General features: G+C 44.6%; 1 long non-coding RNA gene across 1 annotated transcript; it reads right to left on the bottom strand.

Annotated features, from left to right (window-relative positions):
• Positions 1 to 13,074: 13,074 nt before the first annotated feature.
• Positions 13,075 to 25,395, bottom strand: LOC309373306. Its single transcript, XR_014169964.1, has 2 exons — positions 24,735 to 25,395; positions 13,075 to 13,705 (listed from the first exon to the last, which is right to left on the bottom strand). It is a non-coding gene; the product is annotated as an uncharacterized lncRNA (long non-coding RNA).
• Between the last annotated feature and the right edge of the window lie 97 nt (positions 25,396 to 25,492).

Raw genomic sequence — 25,492 nt, 5'->3', positions numbered from 1 at the left:
ACAGATTTCACTGAAAACCCTTGAGCTGCCTCTGCCACAGATAACTTGGGGCATCAGAGTGCTGGATCACACCAAAGGTCTCTTGTGTTGAACCAAAGGTGAACTCTTCCAGGAGTTCTGCAAACACCATCTTGGTAGTCAAGATAACCCCATAATTAATTGGTGGTAGTTGTAACAATGAACTCCTATATACTTAGGTTCACTTGCATTGATGTAAGCTAATTGGCTTGCTTTGATGCTACCCTGATAGCACAAATATAAGATGGGGGACACCTGGCTTCCTAGCAGTACATGTGAAAAGGATCTAGGGGTCTTAATGGACCACAAGCTTAACATGAGTCAACAGTGTGATGTACCAGCATAACTGTTAATGCTATTCTAGGCTGCATCAACAGAACTATAGTGTCCAGATCAAGGGAAGCCATAGTACCACTCTATTCTGCCTTGGTAAAACCACACCGGGAATATGTGTCCAGTTCTGGGCACCACAATTTAAGAAGGATGTTGACAAGCTGGAATGTTTTGCTGGGGAGGGTAACACCTGTCTGAAATCTTGGAGAGCTGTGGCCAGCCATTGTGGGTAGTTGTAAACTCAGAAGTTCTATTTAAACTTAAATGGTATGCAAATTTGGTTAAGTAAATAAATACACCATGACAATTAGGAAACAGCCAGTATGGTGTCATGCAGGGATGTGGAGTCTCTGTCCTGTAATCCTACTTAGGTCCAGCATGAGTCTTAGTTTACACCAAATGATGTTATCTCTGAACCACACCAACTTACCCCAAACTGTTTGGCAGGTAAGGTTGCAGTTCCAAAGATGTACTGGGAACTTACAGCGAGGCGACGACCCTGATCAGCTGATATGTTATAAGGGGATCCTTCATATTTTGGCCCCTCAGATGCAAACGTAAGAGATGGGCCAGCACATCTGGCATGTTCTTCAAGCAACATTGACTATCTCAGTGCCAGTTCCCCCATACTAAGCAAATGGGAGCCTGCTCTGGTGTGGCAGTAATGAGTTCTCATTGCCTGCAGTTTTGCAACTGCATTAGAGGTTATTCAAACATTTTCGCCACGGGCAAAACTGAAAAAGGCTTCATTTAGTACTTCGATTCCGATGGCAAATTCCAGCCTTTGTGTGAAATTAGAGTGGAATGATCACTCGTCCTTCTCTTGATTATGTCACTAAGAACTTCATACAATGTTTCATTAAGTCATTAGCAACAAAAAAAGATCCAAAAAATTCCTGAAAAATTCCTCCTTCTGGGTAGGATTTTGTTTTGTTGTTTTGCCTTCTATCATCAAAGGCTTCAGCCCATAGTACTTTAAAGCAAAATCTTGTCCATATCAAATGATGAATTACATTCAACTGGAAGCTCTAAACAGGCCTTAGATTGTTGGCTTGTGCTTATCCTCATTACCATCTTTCATGGATGATATTGTTGGCTTCCTTTCACCGCCATTATCTCTTTGCCCTTGATAACCTCCTTGACATTGTTGCGGTGATATTTTCTTAGCCCTCTTGGCCCCTCTCGTTTGCTGTCACGAGTGAGGTTCACAACGAATATTTCTCCTGTCCCATGCGACGGCTAATAATGTCTTTGTCTTAATTGCTAATTGTGTCCTATTAGCGAGGTACTTGGAGGAGAACACCTCATTTCAGAATGCTTCGGCAAAACAGCTCACTCTAGGATCTGCAGTGATTTGTCCTGGATCTGCAGAGTTGAGATCCGCAAGGACAAAGGAAGTTGGAGAGTCTTCCTGATGCTCCTGAGATTATGGGACATCTTAAGGGTATGTGACAAAATCAGGAGAAGAGCCAGTCTGGATGGAGACAACTTGGGTTCAAATACTGAGGAGGATAACAGAACCATAGAATTATAGAGTTGGAAGGGACCATGAAGGCCATCTGCTCCAGACCCATGAAATGCAGGGATCTTTTGCCCAATGTGGGGCTCAAGCCCACAGCCCTGAGATTAAGAATCTCATGCTCTAGCACAGGTTTCCTCAACCTTGGCCCTCCAGATGTTTTGAGACTACAATTCCCATCATCCCTGACCATTGGTCCTGCTAGCTAGGGATCATGGGAGTTGTAGGCCAAAAACATCTGGAGGGCCGAGGACGAGGAAGCCTGCTCTAGCAACTGAGCTAAACACTCCGATACAAATGTCCATGCTTTACAGGCAGAAGGTCCCTGGCTGAATCTCTGGCAACTCTAGGCAGGGCAAGGAGAGCCCCTCGCAGAGGTGGATTTAGGGCAGCACGACTGGTTCCCCAACACTGGGTGCCAAGCCAAGGGACCAACCTTGGGTTTGGTAGCCCTGAGCAATCCAGGGCTGTCCAGGACAGGGCACTGGGTTGAAAGGAGAGAGAGGTGTTGGGTGGGACACTGGAAGGACCATCAGAAGGGGAGGAAGATAAGGAAGGATGGGAAGCTCAGGTGAGAAGGGGAAGCTGCAATGCAGAGGCCTGCTTTGTATAAACCTTCCCTGCAGCAAGTTCCAGGTTCAATCTCCGGCATTTCCAGGTGGGGCTGTGACTCCCCTGTGTATGATACAATAATCTTTATTGTCATTGGCCCATACAGAACAACGAAATTGAAAAAATCTACATCAGGCATTCAAAAAACCAACAAGCGTGCTATCCCAGCTGGGTTAACCCCCTAGAAACTCTGATAGCCCATAATTAAATACAATATACTCCCATAGCCAGTAGTGATGTATAGAAGTGAGAGCTGGACCATAAAGAAGGCTGATCGCCAAAGAATTGATGCTTTTGAATGGAGGAGACCCTTGAGACTCTTGAGAGTCCCATGGACTGCAAGAAGATCAAACCTCTCCATTCTGAAGGAAATCAGCCCTGAGTGCTCACTGGAAGGACAGATCCTGAAGCTGAGGCTTCAATACTTTGTCCACCTCATGAGAAGAGAAGACTACCTGGAAAAGACCCTGATGTTGGGAAAGATGGAGGGCACAAGGAAAAGGGGATGACAGAGGATGAGATGGTTGGACAGTGCTCTCAAAACTACCAACATGAGTTTGACCAAACTGCGGGAGGCAATGCAAGACAGAAGTGCCTGGCGTTCTCTGGTCCCTGGGGTCACGAAGAGTTGGACACGACTAAACGACTAAACAGCAACAACAATACTCCCATAGAGACTACCTTAAAAAAGGTAAAGGGACCCCTGACCATTAGGTCCAGTCGTGGCCGACTCTGGGGTTGCGGCGCTCCCAGGAGCTGGGACCGAGCAATGGGAGCTCACCCCATCACAGGGATTCGAACCGCCGACCTTCTGATCGGCAAATCCTAGGCTCTATGGTTTAACTCACAGCGCCACCCATGTCCCCTAGAGACTACCTTACACTGCATTTAAAACCAAAATCACATTTGGATAGAAACTGTTTCTCAGGCAGCTAGTCCTAGTCTTTATAACCCTGTACCTTCTTCCAGAAGGCAGAAGTTGAAAGAGATCATTTCCGGGGTGCGCTCTATCCTGCGCTATCTCTGCATCTTTCTTATGACACCTGGAAGCCTAGATTTGATCCAAGGTAGCAAGAGTGCACCCAATTATTCTCTCCACAGTCTTTACAACCCTGGACAGCATTGTTTTTTCCCAGACCGTGCAGCTCCCAAACCACACACACAGACCATGTTAATACGTTCTCAACAGTACAATGGTGTAAAACCCAGCCATTGCAGACAATACCGACCTGAGGCATATTCCTATGCACCAAAGAGCAGAAAGGTATGCTCCTAGGTTATTGTGGTTGCTACTTGTAGTAGTCCTATTACCAGGAGAAGTAAACTTACAGGGATGTGTCTTATGTACACGATTCATGTACAGAGATCTTTTCCCCCGGTCACAGGACTGGAGGAAGATAGATGGCGAGATTGGAACTCAAAACCCTTTAAATAGTTGTGATCCTAAGGATGTTTCGGATGGGGTTGGGAGCACCATCACTACTGACATTTGGCTTGTGATCTGGTCCACCCTCTTCCCCACCCCCTCAAAAATTGCTGGAATGCCACCCACACCTTGGCATTGTGCTCCAAAGGTGGCAAAATCAGGAGGCAGGTTTTATTTTTCAGCACCTTAAAGTACGATATAAATGCTGGTCATTATTGCTCAGGGAATCCTTTGCTCTCTTTGTGAACCTGTGTAAGCATGAGATAGTTTGAAGTTCTGGATATTTCTCTTGGTTTTTGAGGACTGGGGTGGGGGGAATACTCTATTGACCACCTTTGCTTTTGAACAATAACCCATCGAGGGTCGTGGGTTATCAATGGAAGGGAATTTAGCCTGACAAAAGGTTTTAACAGTCTAATCTCCCATTGTGTGTTCATTATGCACTTGCTACCACACCACCGGGCTCTTGCTTAAAAGATTATTACTCCATCATACTATAAAATAAGAAACAAAGGGCAACTTACAAATAAAAAAAGGGGTATTGGGGGGAGAGAGAGTGTATTTCAATCCGGATGATCTTTCCAAACCCCAGTCGCCTTTTGTGCGAGGGCATTTATCTTTTTGCCAATGACCTTCAACAATAAGGCGAAGCTCCTTGGTTTGGATGCTGGAGATGTCGGCTTTTGTTGGTGGGAGAACAAAAATCAAATGAGGACATAAATTACTTCAGTGATGAAGGGATGGTGGGGTGGGTGGATTGGGGGGGAGAGGCGGGGGGGGGCTTATTCCCAAGACAGAGAGTTAGACGTAAAGCATGCAGTCTGTTTGCATGGTGCGAGGCACACTTCCCTCCCCCTTATTTAGGAACAGGGGTTGCCAAAGTGGTGCCCATGTGTGCAGTGTTGCCCTGGTGTTATTGAAGCCTCTGGGTGCCTCCCCTACACATAAAAACTCAAGATATAAACATACATTCACTGCACCCTTGGTCTTGAGGTAGCTGGGGCAGTTAGCTTCATCTCCCTTGAAAGGTTCATAGAGCTGAAGTGGTTTAACAGTCAATCCCTCTTCACTGGGAATTCTGGGAACTGTAGCTCTGCAGACCCTCCCAACATTTCTCCAATGAAAACAGGGATGTCAATAATAATAATAATAATACCCCACCTGGGACGCCGGTGGCGCTGTGGGTTAAACCACAGAGCCTAGGACTTGCCGATCAGAAGGTCGGTGGTTCGAATCCCCACGATGGGGTGAGCTTCTGTTGCTTGGTCCCTGCTCCTGCCAACCTAGCAGTTTGAAAGCACGTCAAAGTGCAAGTAGATAAATAGGTACCGCTCCAGCGGGATGGTAAACGACATTTCCGTGCGCTGCTCTGGTTCGCCAGAAGCGGCTTAGTCATGCTGGCCACATGACCCAGAAGCTGTACGCTGGCTCCCTCGGACACTAAAGTGAGATGAGCGCCGCAACCCCAGAGTCGGTCACGACTAGAGCTAATGGTCAGAGGTCCTTTACCTTTTAATACCCCACCCATCTGACTGGATTGCCCCAGCCACTCTGGATGGCTTCTAACATATATAAAAACATTATTTAAAAGCTTCCTTATACAAGGCTACCTTCCGATGGCTCGGGGGGCCAGATAACTACATACCCTCCAACATTTCTCTGATGAAAATAGGGACGTCTTAAGGAAAAGCGGGACATTCTGGGATCAAGTCAGAAACCGGGATGGCTTCTGTAAATCCAGGACTGTCCCAGAAAAATAGGGAAACTTGGGGAATGGAACAGAGGTCTCCTAACAACTCTTAGCACCCTTAACAAACTGATTGGTAAGGTGGCATAAGACTGTATGATGTGAATGTTGGCTAAAAAAATAGCTCTTAGCAGCTTGAAGGCAATTTGAAAACGAAAGGAGGAATTCAGCCTCAGGGCCATTTTTAGCATATGCAACCACTGGGGTGCAAAGATCTGCCCAGCGCCACCAAATTTAGTTAATTTTGCACACACTGCACTGTTGAGAATGACAAGCGCCGTTGTTGAGTCTGACAAACGCCGCTGTTGTGAAGGACAAGCGCCGCCGCTGGCGTGGCACATCTTTGGTAAATGAGTGCACAAAGTTGAAAGTCCTTTAGTGAAACAGTAGGTGTACATTCCTGTAATACCTAGGTATATATGTATTTTGTTTTTCTAGCTTGATCAAAATTATCATAACAGGTAGAAAGTTAAGAGCTTAAGTGGCTTCAACGGCGGGCACCTGGCGCCTCCCAGAATTCGGCGCCCAGATGCCCTGCACCCCTTATACCCCCGGGTAAAGACGGCCATGTTCAGCCTCATGCTAAATTTGACCATTCCATCAGCGCAAGCATTTCTGGCTTGTCTGATTGAGTGACCTCTCCTCCTTGCAATGCGTTGTTCTAGGGGTTCTCCTGATACCCCTATTGGGAAGCTTCCTTATGTCAAGGGAGACCACTGGTTCATCTACCCCAGTATTGTCTACACTGGCTGGCAGCAGTTATCCAGGGTATCAGGCAAGGGGCAGGGGCAGGCTTTGGTCCTTCACATTTCAGCGGTGCCCTGTGTGAACCCAAAATTCGGTGTCTGTGGTCCAAGGTTGCCTTCACCCAACTTAGCCGAAGTCTGGCTCCCATCCCCCACCCTCCGTTGAGAGCATTTCTGTTCAGGATTTGGGCAATTCCGGTGCAAGCAGAACCTGAACACAACAGCACTCTCCTACCTGCGATTCCTAGCACCTGATATTCAGAGGCACACTACCTCTTTCGATGAGATAGTTTTGATCCTGAGATAATAATAAATAATAATAAATTTTTATTTATACCCCACCCTTCCCGTTTCAAAAAACCACGCTCAGGGCGGCTAACAATAAATTCAAAACATTTAATTGATGCAACAAAAAACAGCATAAAATACAATATAAAATGTGAATAACAATAAATTCAGGATTCAAACATCAATTTAGGGGGGAAATCCATCCAATAAACATTAGATGATCACCAGGGCTAGCTGGCTAAATTAGTCCTATTTGGGCCAGCGAGGAGGCCAGGGGAGAATTAGCTGTGGGATCCCAGAGTGGGTAATCTTCATAAAAAGGGGGTGAAGGGGAATAAAAGATCAGGCTAAGTTCAAATTGAAAGCCAGGTGGAATAGCTCTGTCTTACAGGCCCTGCAGAAGGAAGTTAAATCCTGCAGGGCCCTGGTCTCATGGGACAGAGCATTCCACCAGGTCGGAGCCATCATTGAAAAGGCCCTGGCTCTGATGGAGGATAAACTGACTTCCTTAGGGCCCGGGACCTCTAAACTATGATTATTCATGGACCTTAAGGTCCTCTGCAGGGCATACCAGAAGAGACGGTCCCGTAAATACGAGGGCCCTAAGCCACAAAGGGCTTTAAAGCTCTTTGTTGGTACATTGCCTCATTCGGTTCCCTCACTATAAAAGTGAGGCCAGTCATGTACAGCGTCACATCCTGCACAAAAAATGGAGTGAAGATGGACTACTGTTTGCACAGCTCTTTGAAAGTGATAAGTGGTAAATGTGCTCAGCGCTATGATACTAGTCTCTTATGAATACAGTGAAAACAAATAACGGGGAGATAAAACTGTGTGTTGTTCAACTTACGCTGACATGATTAAAAGCCTCTTCATTCCTCCGCCTTTTTTAAATCTTGTGTGTAATATGTTTAAAGTTCAATCTTGCCTATATATTTTAATGCTTTAGCATTTCAGTGGCTTAGAGGTTGTCGTGATGCCAGACTGCTGATCCAAAGGTATTTGGGCTGAGGCTGAGCAGTTCACTTCCACTATGACCCTAAGACCAAAAGTGTCTAGGAGCTGGGGATAGATGGATGGACCTGTCTTTTCCTGGCATGTGTCAGTTTTGAGTATGTTCATTCAAAAGTCCTTTCCACCCTGTTTCCGTAGTTATCTGAATTTTTCCTTTAAAAAAAATAAACATTTCAATATTTGCATTTAAATCTATTTTCTGGAATCTATTTTCTCACCAGATACTCATTTATAAATATATTTTATCCAAAAATATGCATTTTAGTACTTAAAAGAAAAGAATTCTGGGCTGAGAACTGCATTGCAAAATTCAGAGATGTGCAAAATCTGAAGGTTAATTACAGTCCAGTCTGCGTGTTGCTCATATTGGAATGGCACTGCTCAACAATTAGTTTCTGGGCTCAATTCAAAATCCTGGTTTTGACCTATAAATCCTTATGCAGCTCAGGACCCCAAATACCTCAAGGACTGTCTCTCCCCATTTGAGCAGACCCAGGCCTGGTGATCATCATCTGAGGCCCTTCTTTGTGCGCTACATTCATGGGAGGTCCAGAGGGCGGCAACATGAGGCTGGGCCTTTTTAGTGCTGGCTCCCTACTTGTGGAAAGCTCTCTCCAGGAAGGTTTGCCTGGTGTCATCTTTACATACCTGTAGGCACCAGGCACCAGGCATTTGGCTTTTAATGTGGTCTTTTTGCATAGGTGGGATGCTTTGGTCCAGGGTTTTTTTTAGAAGCACAATTGTCTTTTAGACTTTTAAATTTTATTTTTAATACTGGTTTTAATGCACGCATGTGTTTGTCTGTATACTTATAATATTGTAAGGGATCAATAAACATAATGAATAAAATACCAGAATTCACAAAGAACAAAGACCAGGTATCCCTTTGCATGTTGAGACCCCGTAACCACCCCCTCGTTGATTAATAAGACACAAGGACATGGATATTAAGTTAATGGGTATTGGGCAAATTTTGGCCACAACTTTATTGGTTACAAAAGGGACGCGGGTGGCGCTGTGGGTAAAACCTCAGTGCCTAGGACTTGCTGATCGTATGGTTGGCAGTTCGAATCCCCTCGGCGGGGTGAGCTCCCATTTTTCAGTCCCAGCTCCTGCCCACCGAGCAGTTCGAAAGCACCCCTAAGTGCAAGTAGATAAATAGGTACCGCTTTATAGCGGGAAGGTAAACGGCGTTTCCCTAGAGTTGGACACAACTGGCCCGTACGGGCAGGGGTACCTTTACCTTACCTTATTGGTTACAGAATGTGAGCGGTATTGGATTGACCCGACTATATCTGACTCCTGCCCATTATGCAGGGAGTCTGATAAGGGTAAACCACTGGAAGCAAACCAACTCAAGCTCCCCCAGGGTTCCCAATAGGGTTGTGTCATGGCCCTAACGCTGCCCCGGGCTTCGGACAAGATCCACACTCCTGGATTCCTTTAACAGAATACCCTTAAGCTTGGAGGGGCAGGTGATGGCCACACCTCCCCTCCACCATCATATGATCAACCAATGCCAAACTGTAAAACCTTACAAAGTTGTGACGATTGCTATGAGGTAGGCGAAAGCCAAATGGCCCATGCCAATTTGCCAAGTGGAAAAACTCCTACCAGGCCCCTCAACTGCGACCAACCAGGTCCATAGCAAGGCCAGATAAGAAAAACCGCAAACTAGGGAGGGCGGGTGGGAGAATGAGGAAGCGAGCCAAGAGGAGGCTCTCTGGCTCGTGCCTCCATTTAAATGGGTCCTGGCCACGCCTCCCCAGCCAGCGGATTGGCTGGCTGGTCGATGACATGGCCGGGATCCTCCTTGCAACGTGAGACTCCGCCCCGACCCCGGACGGGAGTAGGCAGCCTCGTGGTCCACCACAACTCCTCCCCACTTTAAGTGGAGCGGATTAAGTTGAAACAAGCATAAAAACTGATGCTGTCCAAACCATGACTGTATTACAGAAGAAAGGAACACAGGCAGTTGCTGACCAGGAGGGGAAAAGAGGAAACCGGGAGCTTGGCACAGTGTGGGTACCCTGTGGGAATGTAGGGTTGGGCTTTGCCAGTGCACTCACACAGTGCTGACCCCAACACTGCTCCACTCTTCTCTCTCCTGATAAGTCACGATGACACCAGTCACTCCTGAGAACCCATGTAATGGTATTTCCCATTGCTTACTGGGAGGTGAGCCTCCCAATGCCCAAAGATCGAGATCCCGTTCCAAGATGTGATGAATCTGGGTGGCATCTCTTCTCTGCGCCTGATCAGCTTAGCCTAGCTAGGCACAAGGTCAACAGGAAAGTAAGACACAGGAAACAAAGAAGAGCCCACGGTCTTCTCTAACCGGGGTATGCAATCTGGACTTTGAGGTCACCAAACAGCCACCCAACATCCAAACCCCTGTTATTACCATTCAGAGCATTTACATTATGGAAGTCTAACAGCTTAGAAGGCTATAAATGCCTCTTTATTCATCAGCAGTTCTTAAAAGTCTATAAATATCCACCACTATATTTGTTTAATGTACTCTTAAAGATTCCAGAGGAGCTGTTATTATTTGGCTTGTCAGCTCCTTGGTGCCTTGAACAAGCCGAAGAATCGCGTTCCCCAGCTTGCTTTGCTCCCCTGCCCAAAGTTTCGCTATTACAGCAGAGTAAACCATCAAGACCCTAATGCACAGGTTAGCCAACGTGCTGCCCTCTAGGTGGCGCTGGACTAAAGCTCCCACCATCCCCGACCACTAGACATGCTGGCTGGGGCTGTTGAGAGCTGGAGACCAAGAACATCTCAAGGAGACTAGGAGGGGAGGTGCGTCAGAGAGAGAAAGAATTGATATTGGCTTGTATTTCTTCAGAATTTGCATAACTGCAGCAATTTGTACATGCTACAGTGCGAGGTCTTGTAGTATTTCATGGGATCATAGAATTGCAGAGTTGGGACTGCGAGGATCATCTGGTCCAACCCCCTTTTGCCCTTTTGCCCATGACCCCGAGATTAAAATCTCATGCTCTACTGTCTGAGTTCTCTCTCTCTCTCTCTCTCTCTCTCTCTCTCTCTCTCTCTCTCTCTCTCTCTCTCTCTCTCTCTGCTGTTGTATAAGTTTCTGTTGCTGTTTTCTGTATGCCTCTTAGAGATATTTTTATATATAAAGCAGTATAGAAATTGTCGAAAAGAACAAATGAAATAAATGGCATCACATCAGGGAACCTACAGGAATAGTCCATAAAGTGCAAGTGATTTATAAACAGGCTCAGTCAGGAAAGTGAGGGTGGGTGGGTGTCTTGGTGGCTACTCCCCTAATTTTTTTAAATTTCTATAAGCACATTTTGAAGTGTGATACAGTCTTACCTCATGTTATGTCCACTTCATGTTACATTCTTTCAGGGTACGTCCCACAGCAACCCGGAAGTACAGTGGTACCTCAGGTTAAGTACTTAATTCGTTCCAGAGGTCCGTACTTCACCTGAAACTGTTCTTAACCTGAAGCACCACTTTAGCTAATGGGGCCTCCTGTTGCCACCGTGCCACCGGAGCATGATTTCTATTCTCATCCTGAAGCAAAGTTCTTAACCGGAAGCACTATTTCTGGGTTAGCAGAGTCTGTAACCTGAAGCGTATGTAACCTGAGGTACCACAGTACCGGAAAGGGTTACTTCCGGGTTTTGCTGCTCACCATGCACAGAAGTGCAAAATGATGTCATGCGCAGATGCGCCGCTGCAGGTTGCACTCTTTTCATGTTGCAAACGGGCCTCCAGAACGGATCCCATTCGCAACCAGAGGTACCACTGTATTACACACTCCCACCTAAAAAAGACAGCCGTATAAGATAATTTCACGTGATGTAATACATGCTCACCATCTACAGATGATCCACCGTCTAAAATTCCATAATTGCACCACTCCAGGTAGGACCTTTCCTGATATGGCACCACAGTTGTGGAACGCCTGTCTAGAGGAGACCTGCCTGGCTCCATCACCGCTTACTTTTGGGTGAGTACTGAAAACCTTGTGCTTCAGTTGGGCTTTTTCAGCATGGTAACATGAGCCTGCTGGGTGCTGGAAAGATGCACGTGGAGGTTTTAATGTTCCATTCCCCACCCCCTCTTTTTCTGGTTGCGATTTTCTCATTTCATTTTGTGGTGTTTTGAAATGGTTTGGTTGTTCTGTAGTGTTCCGCATTTGCGCACGCTGCCTTGGGCATCCCCTGGGACTGGAAACGCAGGCTATTCAATGACAAGCGAACAAAAATCTCCAAAGTGCTCTTAAGCTCGGGAGGAGGTTGAGATCCACTTGGGACTCGGTTGTGGCGGAGACCTGCTCCAAGGATTTCTGGGGATAGTGAAGCTGTATTGCCCCCATTGCCTCCTAAGAAGCTCTACCGAAGTTCAATAAATTCAAGATAGAATGGAACTGCGACATCACTGGAGGCATAATACATCTCTCATTATCTTCTATAATGATGTTCCACGTGTCTGAGCGTAAGCAAATGTCTGATTGCTTTCTCCTCCAGAAGTGCTTTGCCAGCACTGGCGGGAAGAATCACTGGGAAGCATGAGAGAGAGGGAGAAAGGAAGAGGAAAGTGCAGGGCTGTGTTTGAGGAATCTGCAACTTCTTTCCCTGGGGGTGAGTCTTCTCCAATGTCCCTCCCGCTCTAGGAAATTACAAGCAGTGCTACCTTAGTGTGCAGAAGCATTTTAAAAAGTAATAGCAGCAACTAGATGAATCCCCTCTTTCTGGTCTCTTCCCTATTCGCATGATTACAGATTCCAAACTCCTATGGACAGGAGATTGCTGAAATCCTTGTTCAAAAGTCTACCTAGCCATCGGTGGACTGCAACGTAATCCAAGGTTGGCTGTGCAGTTGTCTACCCTAGAAGAGTGACATGAGGTGGGGGATTTAAACACATCATTGAGTAGAAACTGAATACGACCACATCTGGAATACTGTGTCCAGCTCTGGGTACCACAATTTAGAGTGGTACCTTGGGTTACAGACGCTTCAGGTTACACACTCCGCTAACCCAGAAATAGTACTTCGGGTTAAGAACTTTGCTTCAGGATGAGAACAGAAATTGTGTGGTAGCGGTGTGGCGGCAGAGGGAGGCCCCATTAGCTAAAGTGGTACCTCAGGTTAAGAACAGTTTCAGGTTAAGAACGGACCTCCAGAACGAATTCTTAACCCGAGGTACCACTGTATTCCGGATGTTGACAAGTTGGAACGTGTGCAGAGGAGGGCAACCAAGATGGTCAAGGGTCTGAAAACCAAGCCTTATGAGGAGTGTTTGAAGGAGCTGAGTATGTTTAGCCTGGAAAAGAGGGGACGAAGACAAGATATGATAGCAGAATAATAATAATAATAATAATAATAATAATAATAATAATAATAATAATTTATTTATACCCCACCCATCTGGCTGGGTTTCCCCAGCCACTCTGGGCGGCTTCCAACAGAATATTAAAATACAATAGTCTATTAAACATTAAAAGCTTCCCTAAACAGGGCTGCCTTCAGATGTCTTCTAAAAGTCTGGTAGTTGTTTTTCTCTTTGACATCTGGCAGGAGGGTGTTCCACTACTGAGAAGGCCCTCTTCCTGGTTCCCTGTAATTTGGCTTCTCGCAGCAAGGGAACCACCAGAAGGCCCTCGGCATTGGACCTCAGTGTCCTGGCAGAACGATGGGGGTGGAGATGCTCCTTCAGGTATATTGGACCTTCAAATATCTGAAGAGCTGTCGCATGGAAAATGGGGTGAGCTTGTTTTCTCCTGCTCTGGAGGGTAGGACTCGAACCAGAAGGGGATTCCAACTAAACATCAGGAAGAACCTTCTGACAGTAAGAGCTTTTTGACAGTGGAACGGTCTCCCTTGGCAGGTTGTGGACTCTCCTTCCTTGTAGGTTTATAAGCAGAGGCTGGATGACCACCTGTCATGGATGCTGTAGCTGAGATTCCTGCATTGCAACAGGTTGGAATAGATGATCCTTGGGGATCCCTTCCAACTCTATGATTCTATGAGAAAGCAAACAGGAGATTTATTAGGCAAAGGAAAGGAGGTGTTGAGAAAGCAGGATGAGGAGAAAGGGAAGCAGAGACATGGTCAAGTGGGCAGAAGGGGAAAAGAAGCAGAAGTTAAGGCAATGGAGGTGCCCAAGCTGAAAGTGGTCAGAGGTCAGAGGTGTGGGATGTGATACATAAGTAGCATTCAAGTACAACATTCCTTGTTTTCCTAGAGTGGACATGCAGGGGAATGTTCAGTCCAGCCAGTCGAAAACTTCCTGTCTCCTCCTGGCTAGGACATGCTTCCTTTGCATGTGACTAGAGGTGGGCGTGACCTCATGTGTCCAGGTAACAAAAGGACAGGGCATGCTACTCTCTCTCTCTCTCTCTCTCTCTCTCTCTCTCTCTCTCTCTCTCTCTCTCTCTTTTGACTTCCTCCGTCATTGGAGAAGCTTTCTAGCTAGAGATGCTTTGTCAGCTTCCAGCCAACAGAAGACACTGGGATTATCCCCATATGGGATAGCTCCCCATGTATATACTGTACTTTGTAACTAAGTCTGCATTCAGGAATCCAGCTGTGAACTGAATGTGAGCAAACTACTTTTATTTACTTTACACAAGATTGTGGTGTGTTTATTCTTTTAAGAGGGATATAAGGGAACTTACCAGGGACCTAATAGTGAGCGGCTTACACAAGCCTGCAACCAGCTCCCTGCTGCGCGTTTAAAAGGGGAATGTGAAACTCTGCTACGTAAAGGAACTTGCTAGCACAAGTTAGGAAGGATATTAATAAACAATATATCCTCTCCTGCCTCCCTGAACGTTCCCACAAGAGGTCCATAGAAAGGAGGAATTGGGGGCTCTGGGAAGTAGGAATCAGGGGGCATGGGAAGTGGAACCAAGGAAGAGAACTGAATGAAGTAGGAGATAAATTAAAGGAGTGAGGGTAAAACTAGCTAGAAAACCCTATAAGTCATATATGGTTGCCAGGCTTCAAGGCAGAATAGTAGAATGAAACAGTATTCTACTCTGCTCATAAATTCCGATCAAGGTTAGACTGAAAAAGAAGTCAGCATGGTAGACCAAAACAACTAGAAGAGAAAAGTTTGGATTTGATATCCCGCTTTATCACTACCCGAAGGAGTCTCAAAGCAGCTAACATTCTCCTTTCCCTTCCTCCCCCACAACAAACACTCTGTGAGGTGAGTGAGGCTGAGAGACTTCAGAGAAGTGTGACTGGCCCAAGGTCACCCAGCAGCTGCATGTGGAAGAGCGGAGACGCGAACCCGGTTCCCCAGATTACGAGTCTATCACTCTTAACCACTACACCACACTAGAGAGCCTCAAGATCAAACATTGGAAAGTAAGTCTGCAAGGCTTTTGCTCTGAGTTCCTCTAACAACTCAAATGCTCCAGGATCCTTTAAACTCCCAGGCAAACCAGCTGCAATGCTTTAGTTGCATACAAAATCCACAGGTTATGTGGCTTACATGAGTGGATCACACTTATGAAAGATCTCCAGGGGAAGAAATGGACAGATGCAGCCAATGGAAAGGAGGGAGTGTGGAGTCAATTCTGAAGTGACATGAGTGGTGTGTGGTCTTCCTTCATGGCCCATTGCAGGAAGTTTAATTGCAAAACAGGGAATATGCCCCAGTTGCTAAGGTAGCTGGTTGATGCCCCTTGGATTCTGGCACCTGTGAGGGGCAATGAAACTGCTCTCATGGCATGCATTGTAAAGACAAGGAGTGTTACCCCATTGCTCCACAATACATAATCTCGTCCCCCGTTCAGGGAAATGCTCCTTCCTTGGCCCTCAGTGATGCTCTCCATAAGCATATCTGATTTGTTCCTAGTGGGGGGAAATGGTATTCTTCAGCCAACAGCTCTCAGAGTAGCCAGCATACACTTCTATATATATATATATATATATATATATATATATATATATATATATATATATGCAATTTGCAATCAGATGTAAAACATTATAGCAGAGCAGTCAAAAGACTGACACCAGCAGAAGCAATAAAAGCTATCAGATTAAAACCACACAGCTGATATGCAAGGAAGACTAGGCTAATAAAAAGGCTTTGGAAAGATACTGAGTACCAGGTGAGCACCCTGGGAAGGGTGCTCCAAACGTGGGGAACCAAAACAGGAAACGCCTCCTCTTCAGCCCCCATCTACAGAGCATAAGAGGGCAGGAGGGTGCACTTCTCTGCCTGTGGATAAACTAGCATAACTTTAATTATGGACCACTTACAAATGCCATCTCCAACTCAAAAGATTAAATCAATGGTGTCTCCGAAAATTTTCACATATCACTTGGGAAGACAGGTGAACTAATGTCAGTGTACTGGAAGAAGCAAAGATCACCAGCAATGATTCTTCAACATCAACTTTGTTGGTCTGGTCATGTTGTTTGGATGCCTGATTATCGTCTTCCAAAGCAACTACTCTATTCCAAACTTAAAAATGGAAAGCGTAATTCTGGTGGTCAACAAAAGAGGTTGAAAGAGTCTCTCAAGGCAAATCTAAAAAAATGTAGTATAAACACCGACAACTGGGAAACACTGGCCTGCGAGAGCTCCAATTAGAGAACAGCCTTTACCAAAGGTGATCGAACTCAGAATGAAAGGGGAAAACGTGCTAAGAGGAAGGCATGCTTGGCAAACCCTCATTGTGATCAACTCCCGCCCAGAAACCTATGTCCCCACTGTGGAAGGACGTGTGGATCCAGAATTGGCCTCCACAGGCACCTATGGATACATTGTTAAGATTGTGTTCATGGAAGACAATCTTACTTGGCTACGAGGGATCACCAAAGAATAATAATACTAATAATAATGTATTATTTTAATATTGTTGAAGGAATTAATGGACTTGGCCCCCACTCCTTCGAGTTCTCAGCCCATCACTTCCTTCAGCCACCAATATGAACTAGCAACAGTTCCATAAAGCAGACCTAAATTTCTCAGTGGAGAAAAAACTTTTTCAGGTATTCCAAAGCTGTTGAAGAATTTCCCCCACCGCCAGATAATATTCTAAATATTCTGCAATTCTTTTGCACGCATTCTCCATTCACAAAAAAGAATGGAGAATTTTGGGGAGGCTATTTTTTCACCCAACTCTGAACTTGTTTAGAGGACAAAACAGTAAACCAGCTTCCTTGAGGACCCATGGAGAACTTTCAAACACTACCCTCGTCTGGCTTCAGCGCGGATCTGTGAACCCATAACTGCTTGACCACAGCTTCCATACATTCATTCAGGATACATATAAAAACATAAGAAGAACTCTGCTCTGTCCTGCGTCTTCCAACCATCATCTTCATTGGATGGTCTGAATGGGTTCAAGTATTATGAAAGGGGAGAGAAATTCTCCACATTCACTATGCATAATCTTATACAACTTTCTATTATATTGCCCCTTAACTTACCCTCTTTTCTCAATTAAAAAGCTCCAAATGCTGTAAACCTTTCCTCATGTGGGAGTTGCTCCATCTGTTTGATCATGTTGTTTGCCCTTTTCTGTATCTTTTCCAGCAATAAAACACCATTTTTGAAGTGATACAGCCACAGCTGTACATAGCATTCCAATGCGGTTGCCCCATAGATATGTATAATGGCAGTACCTGGATGCATATATTGATAAAAGTATAGAAACCAAAGCCATAGTTCCAGTTCTTTGTTCATCAGTGAGAGACAGGAAGACTTGGTGGTCTTCTTCCCTAGCTAGTGAGACATTCATAGTCCACCTGATATGCAATGCATTACAGTAGAAGCATCTTGGGGAATATACCATTAATCCCATGAGAATTAATGGGTTAAACCACAGAGCGTAGGGCTTGCCGATCAGAAGGTTGGCGGTTCAAATCCCTGCAATGGGGTGAGCTCCCATTGCTCGGTCCCTGCTCCTGCCAATCTAGCAGTTCAAAAGCACATCAAAGTGCAAGTAGATAAATAGGTACCGCTCCGGCGGGAAGGTAAATGGCGTTTCCATGCACTGCTCTGGTTTCGCCAGAAGCGGCTTAGTCATGCTGGCCACATGACCCGGAAGCTGTACACCGGCTCTCTTGGCCAATAAAGCAAGATGAGTGCCACAACCCCAGAGTCGTCCACAACTGGACCTAATGATCAGGGATCCCCTTTACCTTTACCTTACCCATGAGAAGACCCTCCCTGGTCTGTTGCTCTACCCTCTGTACAGTACCATTTGGTTTGTTGGCTAGATGAGAGCAAAGTCATCTCCAGGTTTTGGAGGGCCCTTGGGCAATATACCCTCCATGACTCACCTTCTGGGTCTCCCTGTTTGTTGCAGCAGGTCCAGAGCACCCACTGGTAAGGTATGGTTTGGGCCCTTTGTAGATGCCCACCCATGTCGCCATTTGATGCTAAAATAACTGCGATAGGCAGAAATGATGTTCAGCTTGCACAGCACAACCAATCAGGGAGCGTGTTCTGATACTTACTCTGTCCTCCCATTTTGTGTAGGACATAATATGGGGAAAAGGTTAAACTGTGAGTACACCTGCCAGTAGTAAGAGGAAATTAATTTCTTTCATTTATATCCTGCCTTTCCTCCTTTGAGCTCGAGGTGACATACATGGTACTCTTCCCATTCTGTCCCCAGAGCAACCCTGCAAGATTGGCTGCGCTGAGGAATAGCAACTGGCCCAATAACTCAGCTAAAGAGGTACTTGAACCCGGCTCTCTGAGGTCCTAGTCATTCAAAGGTGAACCTACCGAATTCACATGTTTGAAATTCAAGCTTCTCTGAATTTTGTAGTGAATTTTGCAGAGCCGCACTCCAGCCACATAAAGCATACAAAAATGCATATAATTTGGTAAGGTGTGCACAGAAATTCATACCTAAGTGAAAATAATATAGAGAGGTGCATTATTTTAGAGACCTCCGCTTTGCAAAAAAAATGAATATTGGGCAAAAATGCATACAAGCAGATGTATCTGATGTATCGTGTGTTCTTTATGTTCTGTTGGAAGTTGCCCACAGTGGATGCAGCAACCCAGTCAGATGGGCGTGGCAGAAGTAACTATTATCATTATCATTATCATTATTATTATTAGAAATGCACATTAAAATGCTGATGAATTTTCTTTTTTTTTTCATATATTTTTATTGAATTTTAGCAACACAAAAAAGAAAAACTTATTTGTATCCCATTACATCTCATCTCTCTTCTCTGTTTAGACCTCCCTCAACTTTCCCGACAATCTTTCGCACCCTCTATCCTATCTACACATTTCTTAGCTTCAACATTACCATTAAACGTTACAATTCTTTCTATGTTTCTCTTTGCGTAATGTTCCTCACTCTTTCACAAAGCTTCTTTGAAACACACTAACGTTGTCTGTTCCTCACATACGATTTCCAAATAATCCGTAAATTTCCCCCAGTTTTCCAAAAATTTCTGATCTTTTTGATATCTTATTTTGCCTGTTAATTTGTCCAATTCTGCGTAATCCATAAGTTTAGCCCTCCAGTCTTCCAGAGTCGGGACCTCTTTTCCTTTCCAATTCTGGGCCACCAGCATCCTTGCCGCCGTAATAGCATATTGAAAAAATTTACAGTCTTTCCTTATTATATCCCTTCTTGTTATTCCTAATAGAAAAATTTCCGGTTTTTTAACAAAATTATATCCTAATATTTTCTTCAGTTCACTGTGTATAGTCCCCCAAAATTCCCTTATTTTGCTGCACTCCCACCACATGTGCATGAATGTACCCTCCTTCTCTCCACACCTCCAACATTTATTACTGATTTTATACATTCTAGCTAATCTTACTGGCGTCAGGTACCATCTATACACCATCTTCATTGAGTTCTCTTTTAGGGAGACACAGGCTGTAAATTTTATGTTTTCGTTCCATATTTTGTACCAATCATCTATTTCTATGTTTTGTCCCAAATCTCTGGCCCATTGAATCATCGTATCTTTCACCCCCTCATCCATCGTATACCATTCTAACAAGATTTTATACATTTTTGAAATCACCTTATGGTTGTTATTCACTATTTCTATTTGAAATTTGGATTCTCTTTCTCTATACCCTTTTTCTTTTTCATCCCTCTTAAACATTTCGTTTATTTGGAGGTAGTGTAGCCAATCATAAACCTGCCCTTTTATTTCCTCGTATGGTTTTATCCTCCATTTTCCCCCTTCCTTCCTCACCAATTCTCCATAAGTCGCCCAGTTGTCTCTCATATTAACTTTTTTAACTGCCAACACCTCTAATGGGGACAGCCAATGTGGGACTCCGACTTCCAGAATGTTTTTATATCTATCCCATACCTCCAGCAAGGCTCTCCGAAAGATATGGTTTTCAAATGATTTATAACCCTTTTTCTTCTCCTTCCATAAATGGGCGTGCCATCCAGCTCTATTATCGAATCCTTCCAGATCTAACAGCTTTGTGTTTTTCAGGTTGATCCATTCTTTCAGCCAACATAAGCATGCTGACTCATAATATATCTTTAAGTCGGGCAGGGCAAAACCCCCCCTTTCCTTTGCATCTATCAATAATTTATGTTTAATTCTTGGTTTTTTCCCCTGCCAAACATATCTTGCGATCAACCTCTGCCATTCTTTAAAAATCAACGTTCCTTTTAAGATCGGTAGCATTTGGAATAGGAATAACATTTTGGGCAATACTGACATCTTAATTAGAGAAATTCTGCCCCAAATGGATAATTTTAGTCTATTCCATATTATCAAGTCCTTCTTAATTTTATTCCATGTCGGTGTATAGTTATTCTGGTATAGGTCGATATTTTTTGGGGTCAGCCAAATTCCTAAGTATTTCACTTTTTTGACGATTTCAATTCCTGTTTGTTGCTGCAATTCTTCCGTCGCTGATTTCTCCATATTTTTAACCATGATTTTTGTTTTCTTCCTATTTATTATGAACCCCGCTACCTCTCCAAATTTCTCAATTTCATCCAATATTTCTGTAGCTGACTCCAGCGGATCTTCAGCCGTCAGCACCAAGTCATCTGCGAAGGCTCTTACTTTATGTTGGTCTTTTCCTACCGCCACCCCTTTTATTCTTTCTTTTTTCCTTATTGAGTCTAGTAACACCTCCAGAACCATGATGAATATCAATGGGGACAGTGGACAGCCTTGTCTAGTGCCTTTTGAGATTTTTATTTCTTCTGAAATCACACTATTTACTATCAATCTGGCTCTTTGCTCCGTGTATATCGCCTTTACTCCGTTGAAAAAATCGTTGCCCATATCCCTCTGTTCGATGTTTTTCAGCAGAAAGTCCCATGATACATTATCAAATGCTTTTTCAGCATCCACAAACATTAGCATTGCCTGCTTCTCATTCCTAGCAGACAGATATTCTATAATATTTACAATATTTCTCACATTGTCTCTCATCTGTCTGCCGGGAAGGAAGCCTGCCTGATCTTCATGTATAATTCCTTGTAAAACCTTTTTCAGCCTTTCTGCCAGTATCCCTGCGAAGATTTTATAATCCGTATTCAATAGGGAGATTGGCCTATAATTTCTGACTTGCGTCAGATCTGCATCGTCTTTTGGAATAAATGTTATGAGTGCTTCTCTCCACGTCTCCGGAATCTCTTTCTCCTTCAAAATCATATTCATCACTTCTTTCATTGGTTGTATCAGAGTTGTCTCTAGTTCTTTATAGTACCTTGCTGTAAAGCCATCTGGTCCCGGGGCTTTTCCATTTTTCAGTTTTTTGATTGCCTCTTTTATCTCTTCCAATCTTATTGGGGTGTTCAGTCTCTCTTGTGCCTCTGTTGGAATCTTCTGTACTTCTTTCTCTTTTAAATATCTTTCTATTTTCCTTGTGTTGTTCTTTTCTTTCCTTCTATACAGTTGTTTGTAGAAATCCAAAAATCCTTTCCTAATCCCCTTAGGGTTGGTTATCTCCTCTCCACCCACCTCTATTTTGTTTATTGTATTTCGCTCTTTTCTTTCCTTAGTCTGCCATGCCAGCCACTTCCCTGCTTTATTTGCAAATTCAAAATTCTTTTGTCTTAATCTTTTAATATTCCATTCAACTTCTTTGTTTATCATCATTTCGAACTCCTTTTGCAACACTTTAATACTTTGTTTGATTCTGGCATTATTTGGCTCTTTTATCAGTTTCTGTTCGTTTTCCATAATTTGTCTTAATAGTTCCTTCTTTTCCTTTTCTCTATTCTTTCTTTTAATCGAGTTCTGTTGGATAAAGTACCCCCTCATCACCGCCTTGCCTGCGTCCCAGACCACACTCTTCTTCGTTCCTTTGTCCCAATTATCTTCAAAATATTCTTTCAATTTCTTCTTCGCCTCTTCAATTACCTTTTGATCATCCAATAAGTAGTCGCTCATTTTCCATCTAAACGATCTTTCTTCCAAACTCTTGATTTCTATTTCCAAAGGACTGTGATCTGAGATTACTCTTGGTTGAATTTCTACCTGGGATATTCTCGGTGCCAGCTCATTTGATATCCAAATTTGGTCAATTCTGGACATAGATTCATTTGGGTCGGAGTAGAATGTGAATTCTTTTCTTAGTGGGTATCTCAGCCTCCAGATGTCTATTAGATTACAGCTCTTTATCATTTCAAAAAAAGACTTAGGTAACTTCCCTTCTTTTGAGCTGTTATTCCTTAGTCTATCCATTTCTAAGGAGACCACCCCGTTCATATCTCCCATCAAAACTATCTTTTGGTCTGCAAATTCTAATAGTTTGTCCTCCAATTTTTTGTAAAATTCGGATTTATTATCATTTGGCGCATAGATCCCGACCACTATTATTTTTTCACCTTGCCAATTGATCTGAATTGCCATCATTCTTCCTTCATCGTCTTTGAATATTTGTTGGGCTTCTATTTTGCTTTTGACGTACATTACCACTCCTCTCTTCTTCTTTTTATCTGAGGATATAAATTCATTGCCTAATCTCTTATTAATCAGGATCCTTCTGTGACCCCTTGCGATGTGGGTCTCTTGTAGACAAATTATGTCTAAGTTTTTCTTCTTTAAAAATTGTTCCACCTTGTTGCGTTTTTTCTTTTCATTCAAGCCATTCACATTCCAGTTCCAGATTTTTAAAGCCATATTATTTTACTTAAATGTATTTAGATGCCTTCCTCCTCTTCTTCCTCCTCTTCCTCTCTCGCCTCTTCTTCCTCCTGTTCCTAAAATGCTGATGAATTTTCACAAGGACTTATTTTGAAAGAAATCACCAATGATGTCAAATTGTGGAGAACTGAACTTTAGATTGAAAACGAAAAAGAGAAATGAAGAGGCACCAGAATTGACAGATCCATCCAAATCCCTATTCCCAGTTGTGAGTAGAAACGGAATGTTACTTCTGAAAAAGCTTTGTGTTTGTGTGTGTCTTTGTATACACGAGTACGTTTTTGTTCATTGGTAAGTAGGCTACCTTCATGTGACAACATTTGACTCAAAGGTCCTTAACACCAAACAGAAAAACACACATAGAAATAAAAGTCATGGCCTTCCTGTCCAGCCATGCCTTGCCAATTCTTTGGCCACATCTTCTGGAGATGTTTTCATCCAGGAAGGAGGCAGGAGAGGCAGAGAAAAAGGAAAGAATGAAGGAGCCAGGACAGGGTAAGGATGTGCAGATGCCACAGAGGAGGGGAAAAGCCTTGCGTCTTTAATCGCGGCATGGTAGCAAATAACAGTGCTATCATTTGGAATATTCATTTTGACGCACGGCGGCGATGTGGCGATGTGGGGGAGCCACCCAAATCCTCCCTCCCACAGAAAACAAGCAACTGTAGAAGCGTCCGGCCTTCCGCCGCATGGGGGTCACCTGAGGAAGAGGTGGAGCCCCAGGTGGTCACCACAAAGTCGTCGTCGTCCCCCCACTGCCAAGCACTGGCCTGTCCCTTGTTCATGTCAGCCTTTGAGCAACAGCTGCCCATACATAGCCAGGGCCTAGTGATGCCATGAGATGGACCGCGAGTGGTAAGCCGAGTGGGCTCTTTATTTGGCCTAGCTAAAAATAGACACGTCGAGCTGGTGGAGGGCAGAGGGTGGGGGTGGGGGGAGGAGAAGAAGAGAGAGAGAGAGGGTAAGGGGGGTATACAAAAAGAGGCAGAGTCAGGACCCTGCAGGGCTAGTAGTCAATGGGCTGAGAGCAGGGATTGAACTGCAAATACTCCCCACTCGGCCATCCCCAGCTGGCAGGCTATTTTTTGCCATGGTTGACTAAATATGGTCAGGGAGGGAATGTCAGGGGAAGGGGCCACTTGCCTTGAGTGCATGTTTCAGATGCTTCGCCGGGTATATAAGCACTAGAAAGGTGGACTCGTTTCCTGATCAGCTTGCTTTGCCCTGCACCTCTCGAGTGTGTGCAGATTCCCCCCCTCAAATCTCTCTCTCTCCCCCCCACCCCAAATCCTCTTTCCTTTCTTTTGTTCCATCCTGACCTCTACCTCAGGCTGACCTTTCGGGGAAGGGCAATTGGGGTGGGTGGGCAAAGCGAGAGGATGTGTTGAGCGGGGGGGGGGGGAGAGAAGAGAGAGGAATAGAGGGCAGGAAAGACTTCTGGAAACAAGACAGCCTTTCCCCCCCCACCCCACTTGGAGGTGTCCGACTGCCTGCACATGGGAGGTTTCTTCTTCTTCTTCTGAACTCCTGCTGCTCACCCTTCTCTTCCTGCTCTCTCTCTCTCTCTCTGTTTCTCCAGCCTCAGCTGTAAGCTTCCCCTCCCTCTCTACCTTTAACCGGAGATGCTGCAGGAGGAATAGTGATGTAGTAGTAGTGCCTGTTGTGGGGTGTGGGGTGTGGGTGTTTCTGTGTGCGAGAGGAGAGAGGGTGGAAGATGGCTGGGGGTGGGGTGGGGTTGCCTCAATTCTCTCTCTCTCTCTCTCTCTCTCTCTCTCTCTCTCTCTCTCTCTCTCTCTCTCTCTCCAAGTGAGGTCTAATACCATTACAGGGCCGCACTTTCTCCCTTTCCCCTCCTGCATTAGAGATTAGCTTTAAGGAAAAGGCTGTCGGCTGCTGCATGCAACGCATTATTACCTTGTGATTCCATGACCCTCCTCTATGCATCCCTAACTCTCGAAAGCTGATTCAGCTTTCAGCTAGTGCTCTGGTGACTTCCACTGCTGCAACAGAAAATCTTCTAACTGGTATGTCTTTTTTTTTAATCCTCCCTCCCCCTTTTTGCTATCTGCCTCCCCCTTTTCTCTCTCTCTCTCTCCCCCTATTTCTTTCTCTCTCCCCTCCTTCCAACTGCACCAAGCTTAGCTTTGTTTTAAAGAGACCTGCTGCAGAACTCTCCTTGTGCATGCATCCAACTTGTCTCTCTCTGTGTGCACTTAAAATGCATGCTTTCTAGATCTGGCAGAAGGTGCATAATCGGTGCATGCTTTCAGACAGGGGGTGGGTTAGCGTTAGGGCATTTTTCAGATTCTTTCTTTTCTCTCTCTCTCTCTCTCTCTTCTGTCCCTTCCCTTCTTTCCTCTTGTTGTTGTTATTCTATTGCTGTAGCACACACTCCGCATTTTTTTTTTAAAAAAAGCACAGGGAGGGGAGGGGGGCTAAACTGCAGAGCAAGCAGTGGACTAGAATAATCGGAACTGAAATGCTAGAACTTTGACATGCAGTCATTTTGCAAGGTTAAACCAACCTTTTAAATGCCTCATTCAGATATGAGCCGGCTAATGACAGCTGGGGAAAGTGGTGGTGCGGGGGGGGAGGGGGGAGGAAGAGAAATCTTTTGATATTAAAAGCTAGTGGCTGTAAGCTGTAATGATACTGAGCCAGGGGAGGGGAAA

The sequence above is a fragment of the Podarcis melisellensis genome (genome assembly GCF_964234715.1).
Source record: "Podarcis melisellensis genome assembly, chromosome: 6".
Taxonomy (NCBI): domain Eukaryota; kingdom Metazoa; phylum Chordata; class Lepidosauria; order Squamata; family Lacertidae; genus Podarcis; species Podarcis melisellensis.
The sequence above is the reverse complement of the archived record's forward strand: the minus strand, read 5'-3'. Positions and strand labels throughout refer to the sequence as shown.